Source organism: Habropoda laboriosa, unplaced genomic scaffold (assembly GCF_001263275.1).
Source record: "Habropoda laboriosa isolate 0110345459 unplaced genomic scaffold, ASM126327v1 scaffold697, whole genome shotgun sequence".
Classification (NCBI taxonomy): domain Eukaryota; kingdom Metazoa; phylum Arthropoda; class Insecta; order Hymenoptera; family Apidae; genus Habropoda; species Habropoda laboriosa.
In genome coordinates this window covers 515,277-525,156 of record NW_017100842.1, presented here as the reverse complement: position 1 = coordinate 525,156, position 9,880 = coordinate 515,277, and the positions used below count along the sequence as shown (strand labels likewise).

General features: G+C 35.3%; 1 long non-coding RNA gene across 1 annotated transcript; it reads left to right on the top strand.

Moving 5' to 3' along the window:
* The first annotated feature begins 7,064 nt into the window (after positions 1-7,064).
* Positions 7,065-9,874, top strand: LOC108577346. The gene is made up of 3 exons (XR_001891448.1): positions 7,065-7,124; positions 9,279-9,598; positions 9,730-9,874. It is a non-coding gene; the product is annotated as an uncharacterized LOC108577346 (long non-coding RNA).
* Positions 9,875-9,880: the final 6 nt, after the last annotated feature.

Here is a 9,880-nt window from a genome sequence, read left to right as displayed (position 1 = left end):
CCAAACTAATGTGTTCACAGCGATGATGCCTGTTGTATATAAATCCGCAGATACCAGCTTCCCCACCACAAACCGGTCGAGTCACACATCGGTGGGAAATCGCTACAACTTCCCGAAGCCGGTTCCCCTGACGCGACTACGCATCTTTTTTTAGGATGTGAATTTTTATAACGGGGGAAAACGCACCTGACGTCGTCACCAGCGCCTTTCTTATAAAGTACTAATTTCTCTTTACATCGATGAACTGAATTCTCGTGAAATCTTGCTTGACACGCTAACCAATAACTTTGCTAAGAACATCTCGACCCAGAAAGAAATGAAACTAACAGTACTGTGTACTTGTCTAACGAATTCAGTTCGAAGACGAAAAATTCGTACTACAAAGAAATTTATCAGACGCACTTCGGCATTGCAGGACTTTTATTTCGACAGTTTTGCATATGGGGTTATTGTTGTTTCGATTGTATGAAAATATTTTTTTAAAATTTATTTAATTGAATGCTTTAAATAAAACGAAATATCTTCTTGGGTTTTGTTAATTACATTACAGAAGGTTAGGTGATGTCATAATAAACGTATATTGAGTTTCTGGTTAACACGCCACGCAAAACTATAAATCTTTTGTTTTCAAGTAATTGCCATTTTCCGTGTTTTCCTACTTATCACTGTGTAGAACATGTTCGTATTGTATTGCGGTTTTGGACTGACATAATACGCCATTTTGTATAGAATATTCCGTTTTAATTTTTTTTGCTCCATGCTCGACACAAAGAAAACGCTATAACGTGTCGAGGTTAAACCGAGTGTTCATTGTAAAAAAGAATAACAGAAAAGATAATGCGTTTAATTCAATAAGATTCATTCTTCAAACAAAAGATAAATTCTTTCAAAGGTTTTATCACGAGCATAGTTCACGACCTTCTTCAATCGTATCAATATTTACTTTATGCAACTTTCTTCGATGAAAATTACATCTCTACAAAAATGAATCTTTTTTGCAATACCACGAGGCAAGTGGCGCACGTCGATAAAATTGCACTGCTTTCCGTATTTCCTTCCGAGAAATGAGTTCTTTTAAAATGGAAAAAAAAAAACTAAGATTTTTACTCGATAACGTAAAGAAATAGAGTTGAACATGAGTTGCAAAGATTATGGAAAAATTACGATTTTTCACAGTCTGCAAGATCTAATTTCTGTTTGTGTTTCTAAACTTTCCATCGATAAAGAAACGCCGTTATCGTCTGAGCATAATAAGATGTCCACGAGAATCATGGAAATACCAGGAGCACAAAATCTCGTTCGCGTGTGTTCGTCATTCGCATGCTTCTTGAAGACCACTTCCTTGCTCTTCTATTTCCTTGGTAGTGCGTTGCTGGCGTCTACAACAAAGGGAGAACAAGGATGGAAGGGGTAATGATTTTTGCCAGGGTCACGTCTACATCTTATTTATCCGCAAGCAAGAGAAACAAGGATCGTTTGGATCCTGAATTGATGATAATCTTGGATTTTCCCCGCAGGCTTTAAATACCAACGCGCAAGAGAGTTCATTCCCGAAAGATTACAAGCACCTCTACTATTTGTTTCTGTTGAGATGACGAAGTGAAATATTCACTTTCTCTAACGAAATTTAGTCGATTAGTCTTACCATTAACAGGAAGGAAATTACAACGTAGATTACGCTTCGCGGATAGATTTCACTCGATTCAATCAAAGTGCACGATAAGAAAAATGTCTTAATTTGGTGAACGATTTACGTCATCGGAGTTGCACGTTTTGTTTGTTTCAACGGGGTTTCTATGAACTTTGGCAGCCATAGTTACGTGTACGATAATACCGATTGGTTGATATCGGCCGATATTGCGAGAAAAGTGTGATCGGCTTTGTTAAGCAATTAAAGGTTATGTAGAAGCTTGCGACTCGCGTTACAAGCAATCGTTCGATACTGAGTGCAACAGTTAGAAAATGCGACGAATGTATATGCACACTGTATAGTGTTCTGGGATAATCAGATTCGTAATTTATTTACCGTTCGAAACCTGTTTCACCAGTTGAGATGAAATAAATGTTAGCCTCCTTTTCGTAAGGACGGCATATACTGTTCTTTCGTCAATTGTTTGCACGGCCGAGAAAATGTAAAGCTTTATTACTCGTTAAATAATTGTTCGGATTAAAAATAGTCCGTCATTGCGAAGGAAACTCAGGCAACTAATAATAAGATGCTGGTAAGTATTCCTCTAACAATCTTTCGGTAGCTGGTGTCGATACGTTGATTTATGGATCGTCTTAATCTCACCACGTGACTGTCAGAGTTAAATGACACGTTCATGCAAAGAATGCATGCATGGTTTAAGAATCATTGCGTAATAACACTTGACCTTGTCAAAATTCTGAAGTATTTCAAAGAAAAGAGATTTTTTTGATCTGTAGATACTTTAGAAGTATTGAAATATATTCAAAATATCATTTTGCATAATTCATGAAAACGAGATTATTTGTATACTATTTCAACTGTGATTATACCGATGGATTGTGACGTTTGTATTTCACTGCAAATTGCGATAAATTATTGTGCGGTTTATCAAGTCTTAACGAACATGCTTACATCACAGACAACACTGGATTTACGTATTAAAAGTGGAATTCACAGAATAAACTGACTCAAAGCCTCTGGAGCTGCTATCTGTGCAACGAATGTAAAAGTGCATTTATTTGTGCATCGACCGACGAGCATTTCAATCGTCAACTTTTAGTTTTAGTTTTAGATCACGAGATGGCCATAGTGACCTCTGGAATGCGTCTCCATGTTACAATATTTCGATGCAATTGCAAAATAAGTCTCGGTGCAACGTTCACGTTTTTGTAAATCCCCATTTAATCGCGGATTTTTTTTTTCAAATAATCTTAAGAACGTATTAAAGAAATCGGGGAAATCGGGTAAACGAATAATCATATACAAACTGTATATCAACGAATTGTTTGTTTTTTCACGGAAGCTATAAAGGACATTTTCTAAATCGGTCGTTTTTATAATTAATACCTAGTATCGATCTTCCACGTTTTATGAAACAACATTCTATGGAAAAATTAAAACTGTTTTAATTTCAATGTGACAAAATAATGTTATGTTCAAATCACAGACGAGGTTCTGTACTCAGATTCACCATGTGAAGATATAATATCTGACTACATAAAAAACAAGAGTGAATTTAAAAAAAAACATCTTAAATAATGACAGTCTATATCACAGTGTAACTTTCAAACTAAATTGAAAAAGAATATGAGTTTTGAATTTTACTTGTCTCTTTTCGAACACTATACAGTAGTCCTATTCGGCGTATGGTGTCGCCATCTTTCGTATCTTACTGAACTATCTGCAAAGCTTTTTGCAAATTTTACAGGTAATTTCAGAAAAAATTATTCCTTTACTTCAAACAAATCATTTCTGTAGCTAATTAAATTCCTTCTGACAAGCAACGAACGCTGATACAGTATAATAAAGGAAGGAGCATTTTCATGAAAAAAATTTGTCTCCTTTTCACTTTTTCTTTTCCTTAACCTCATATTTTCTCATTTCAAGTGTATTTTGGAACACAAATAATTCTAAATCGAGATAAAAATTTTCAATCACGTAAAAGACTTTAAAATAAGAAAATTAGACAAAATTTACTTCAAATCGTTATATCTGAAAGAAAAAATTAATTCTGCAGAAATCCATTGTATTACAATAAGTAAAAAAATATTAATTTATTTCAGAACGAACTGGTTTTCTTGATATTTACCGAAAACCATCATTGTTTCGCCTATTATCGGGCTAGCAGTCGACGTCATCTAATTTAGTGTTGCAAACGAGATCATTGCAGCGGATCAGCGCGATAATGACAAAATTACTCTCTTTGTTCTACGAGATAAATGTCATTTTCAAGGTCTTTACCAATGGTATCCTGCCATTTTTCTACGCCCACATTTTTTACCTTTTTCTCTTAACAAATATTCCGTCTTCTATTTCTACTACATTTTACTCACTGATACAATACTAAATTCATCTTTTTTTTTTGCAGTTCCTTATCTAATTCAGAAGAAAACGAAGAATTCCTTTTTTACACAATTTTTCCTTTCGCAGAATTAAAGTTTACCATTTCTACAGTTTCCGCGTTCTCACGTGCAGCGTGAAAATTCAACGTAACCAAGAATCCGTCAAACGAATCCGTCAGAACGTCGTAAACTTGTTCGAAATCACAACGAAGCCGTGAACTTACGAACTTCAGCAACGCCGTCATGCATAGAATTAAACAAACACATTAATTTTTATATTATGACTTTAATTTTAATTGTTTTTTTGCAAAAAAATGCTTTCGAATTATCTCGTAGTCGGGCGTCTCCTAATAGGATATAACTTCTACCAGCAAACTGCCAACCACGAGTTATCTCGCGGTTGGCAGTCAACGTGTTAATATGCTCCGTTAATTACACGCTTGATGAGCGCACGTTCATCTGCGATTAATTCTCAAACACCAGCGAAACAATAACCAATCTTTCCTGGCATATTAATTTAACTACGTATGTACGTATATGTTTCTGTAATAACTTTCTAAAACCAATAATTAAACTTGGTGTATAATTTTGTTGATTGAACCAGTCGTGTATTATTATGTATATGTGTATTTTTAATAATACAAGGTGCTTCAAAGTAGAGTATGTAAATATGGAAGTGACTTTTTTAGAGAAAGAGAATTGGTAACATATTTTGTCTTCAGAGAGTCTTCAGTTGTTTATCATTGTTGTCAATATATTCTTGGAATCTTGTTTTCGTTTGCATAGAAAAGAAGAGGTCATGTCGTTCCATAAGTTAAGTACGTTTCGAATGTTATACCGAAATTTATATTTATATTTCAGACATTTCTTTATCATTTGTGTTCCACAATTTTTTCTCATTCTTTTTTTATTAAAGGTATTGCACTACATTAAAGAAGATTAATTCTCCACATAAGTGTTAACACTATTTTGAAGCGCCCTGTAGAATCAGTTGAAGATACTGATTCTAGGAAAGCTCTCATTTTTCATTCAACTATTTTTTGCACTCGAATATGTGGGTTGACTTAATATCATATTAACAAATACGTCTATTTTATCTTGAAAGAGTTTCCAAACGTATTCTTAGAATCTTCTGTTCTTCATAAAGAGAATTAAATGCTGATTCGTTCCAAGAAATTTCTCATTTTGCATTCGAACTCATACAATGACCTAATATCATTTTAATAAATTCTGTCTTCAAAGAGTCTCCATTTATTCACCACTATAGTCAACATACTCTTACAATCTCCTTTTCTTCATCTAATATCATTTTAATAAATTCTGTCTTCAAAGAGTCTCCATTTGTTCACCACTATAGTCAACATACTCTTACAATCTCCTTTTCTTCACAAACAAACTAAATTCTCCATACAAATGTTAACGTTATTTTGAAGCATCCTGTAGAATCAGTGAAGCATGCTGTTTCCTTTCAAGAAATTTCTCATTTTGCATTCGAACTCATACAATGACCTAATATCATTTTAATAAATTCTGTCTTCAAAGAGTCTCCATTTGTTCACCACTATAGTCAACACATTCTTACAATCTCCTTTTCTTCATAAAAAAAAATTCATTCGAACTTACAAGATGACCTAACATCATACTAACAAATATACTTTGCTTTCAAAGAGTCTCCATCATGAATGGTCTTCACTATCAACGCTATTTTCAAACACTCTGTAAAATGAATAGAAGACGCTGATTCATTCCAAGAAATTTCTCGTCGTCTCAAAAGCGCGTTAGATCGCAGCCTACCCATCTCGTGACCAAGGTAACAATAACTCGCGTAGTATAAAAGCTCAGAGACCGTCTCTCTGTCCGGTGAAAAGAGAACTTCGTTTCGTCCACCAGCCATGACCGACGGTATAAACTTTATTCTACTAGCGTTTTCCCTAGGTCAGTTAGGTCCCCCGGTTAGCTCGTTATTAGTACACTCGAGACCGGTTATCATGTCGGGATCGTCAATGATTCACGAAGGACGGGTCAGGCTAGTTGCAACGATACGTTAACACCGTTCACACCGAAACTCTCCCCGTTCGATTTGTCGATTATTCTAAAACTCCTTCAAGGACCACGCGCCTGACCTAATTTCTACTTTACAACTATCGCCTCGTGCTGTATGAAGAAGTTAGATTTCAAATCGTTCCTACATTGATCGCTTAAGTGTTTAAGTTCAGTGTTGAAGAGTTCTCATTTCTTTTCTTCCCGTGTTAATTGAAAATTCGTATTTAATTCTTGTTAAATTATCGTTGAAGGATCAGCAGGTCGATTGGAATAATAAACAGTTTGACACTTTTGTGATATGGTTACGATGAACGTGACATTTCTATTTGGTATCTCGTGTTGCGTATTTTAATGGAAGGTAAAACACATTTCCAGGTTTTCGCACAGTGTCATGATTCACGTGTGACTGCTGGTGAGTCGACTGAACGTCTCTGCTCGGGGATTAGGAGGACGGTGACAGCTTCGCAAATTTGCGGAATTGAACTACAGGCGAGTGTTCAACGCTAGAACAACCGACGCTAAGTCAAAATGATCCCATTGGCAATTTTCCAAAAGTGAATATTTATGTAATTGAAACGTGATTAGACTCATATCGATACGTAGAGTTACAAACGATAATAAAAACGTGACTGAAAAGTTAGATTCATATCGGTACATGGAGTTAGAAACGATAACACTTATCGGTGGACTGCGGATTTTCATGCAAATTCATATTTTTACGAGTAATATTAAAAACATAGAAGTTAAATAGGCAATTGCTTTATTTACCAAGTATTACAGTGAGTACTATATTTTTGCATTGCCATTATATGCATTCTGAGTACTTTTGCGCCTTCCAAATTTCCACAAATGCGTAAAAATTCGCAATCTAAGTATCGAACAATTCATTTTTCTCTCGATAAGCGCTAATGGGTCATTTTTGACCCGGTCGGTTGTTCCAGCGTAAATTAAGTTGCTTTTCGAGAAGCTGAATAACGAACGAAGGATTTCAGATACCGATGAAAACTCGACACCTTTGAGGAACAAAGTTTCTGTACGTTGAAAAATTGGTACGTTGCGACCTTGGTGTAATTTATAATTACAGTGGAGGACAAGAGTATTCATACACCCTATAAAACGGAATAACATTTTTAAAATTGGGCCAAACGGCTTGAGTTTTTTTGAGAATTTCGAAAGATTAGTTTACTAGATGACGTGTAGAAAAAATTTGGAAAAAACTGCAATTACTCGGAATCGCGAAGAAAATAGATGTCAATTATACACACGCTGAAAATTTTATCGAAATCGGTTAATGTTGCTATGAGCTACAAACGGTTAAAGATTGTGAAAATCGCACTATTTCACGACTTTCGGCCTAGAACTGTAATAAATCTGCAGATTCTTACATCTTTCGATGCCTGTCGCTTGTTTCTCCATCCACTGATTTCGATGAAATTTTCAGCGTATGTATAATTGACGTAGATCTACAAAACGTATTTTTTTAAATTTTCATTACGAGCTCAGATAAAAAAAGTTGTAAAAACGACCTTCGCTATTTTCTCCGCGATTCCGACTAATTGCAGTTTTTTCAAAAAATTTTTGACACGTCATCTAGTAAACTAATTTTTCTAACTTGTCAAAAAAACTCAAGTCGTTTGGCCCAATTTTAAAAATGTTATTCCGTTTTATAGGGTGTATGAATACTTTTGTCCTCCACTGTATATCGATAAATGGGTGTACCGATTCATCTTTATATCATGTTTCCAAGGAATTTACATCGGAACCATCTTTATTAACACGATCGAAGTGTTCATAGTTAAGCAAAAAGATGCTAGAATTCACTTCGAATCGTATTCGTTTCACGTTAATTTTTGTAGATCCTCTTTGAATCTAATCGAGCGATGATTCGTTCGTTAGAATGTTGCGAATATAAAGACAAAATTTGGTCTTTCTTAAGTTTTTCCTCTGTTCAGAAATATTTTGGAAAAATTGACAGATGGTACGAAATCTTAAGTAAGATCGTCCGTCTGAGAATCTCGCAGGGGAAATTAATAGACAGAACTGTTTCTCGCGTCGGTAATTAATCGAAAGACCCCTTTCCCTTGCCGCGAGGACGTATCGTAGCGCGTAATTTGCGACACGGTCGCAAGAAATTCGACACGTGTAGTACCAGCTGTATGTCCAATTAGCAAATTATTCGACTTGACGCGAGGGAACTCGATGCACGCCTTACTCTGCCGTTTCCGTCTAATAATCGACGTCCCTAGAAAACTTACGGCGTTTCAAAATCTTCGGCGAAAATTAGAAATTCAAACATCTTCGATCTTTTTTTTTTTTAACAAAAAGTCACGTTTCAATTCTTCTTCCATCGATTAACCGTGAATCGAAATTAATTAACCCTTTAAGGTACAAGTTTTTTCTTACGAAATGATAAATTTTTCTTTTCTAATTGACTATATCGGAATTAATTAACCCATTAACGAATAAATTTTTCTATTATTATAGAATGATAAATTTTATTTAATAAGTTTTCGCCTTTCGACACAAATCACACGTGTCAATTCTTTTGTAATCGATTACCCATAAATGGAAGTTGACAAATTTTCCTTCAATTCACTCTTAGAAACTGGTCAATTTTTTAAAATAATTTTTCGCCTTTCAATTCTTCTCTAGTCGACTAAGTATAAATCAAACTTAATTAACCCTTTAACGAAAAAATTTTCCTTCAATCCATCATTAAAAAATTTTTCGCCTTTCAATTCTTCTCTAATCGACTAACCATAAATCAAACTTAATTAACCCTTCAATGAACAAATTTTCCTTCAATTCACTCTTGGAAAATGATCGATTTTTCAAAATAATTTTTCCGTTTCAATTCCTCCCTAATCGACTAAGTATAAATCAAACTTAATTAACCCTTTAACGTTCAAATTTCCTTCAATCCATCATTAAAAAATAATTTTTCACCTTTCAATTCTTCTCTAATCGACTAACCATAAATCAAACTTAATTAACCCTTTAACGAAAAAATTTTCCTTCAATCCACCATTAAAAAATTTTTCGCTTTTCAATTCTTCTCTAATCGACTAACCATAAATCAAACTTAATTAACCCTTTAACGTTCAAATGTCCTTCAATCCACCATTAAAAACTAACAAATTTTTTTTCTATTTCATAAATTCATAATCTCAGAATACATTGCACCACACTTTCTTCATTTCCAGCAACCTACAAATTACTTCTACCAAACCGTACAAGAAGAAGCTCAAGATGGAATACAAACACAACTCACTCCTCCGAGTACCAAGAATTCTTCCAACTACAAAAACCAACTAAAATCACCTATACAATACACGAATTATCCACAAGCCAGTAGATATTGAATTAAGTTGAAATTCGAAATATTTAACTCCCTCCATCGTGATCGAACTTGGAATCCATCGTACCAACTCCACCACCGTCGGTGTCTGCAGAACCACAGAAATTTATAACACAGGCTGGCACGGAGGGACGCGGGAACGGTGGACGGTCGTTGACACGTGAGGTAATTGCCTGCCAGTTTCGAAATGGCGTGTTAACGTGTCGCGCACGGACCCTTCATGACCCCGATTCGAACATACCGTATCAATTCTCTAAACCTATCGCCAGCCTGTGCACACCAGCTTTATTTTCCAGCTGGAAAGAGAGAGCAGCCGGCTTCGGTAAATTGGAGCTCGGTAATCGTAAGAAGAGGTCAGTAGTGCAGTTTAGCCACGGTATAAGAGCGGCCCCAACATCGGTTACTCCACTAAAGTAGTTCGAACGTTGCACGGTGTCGCCATGAACG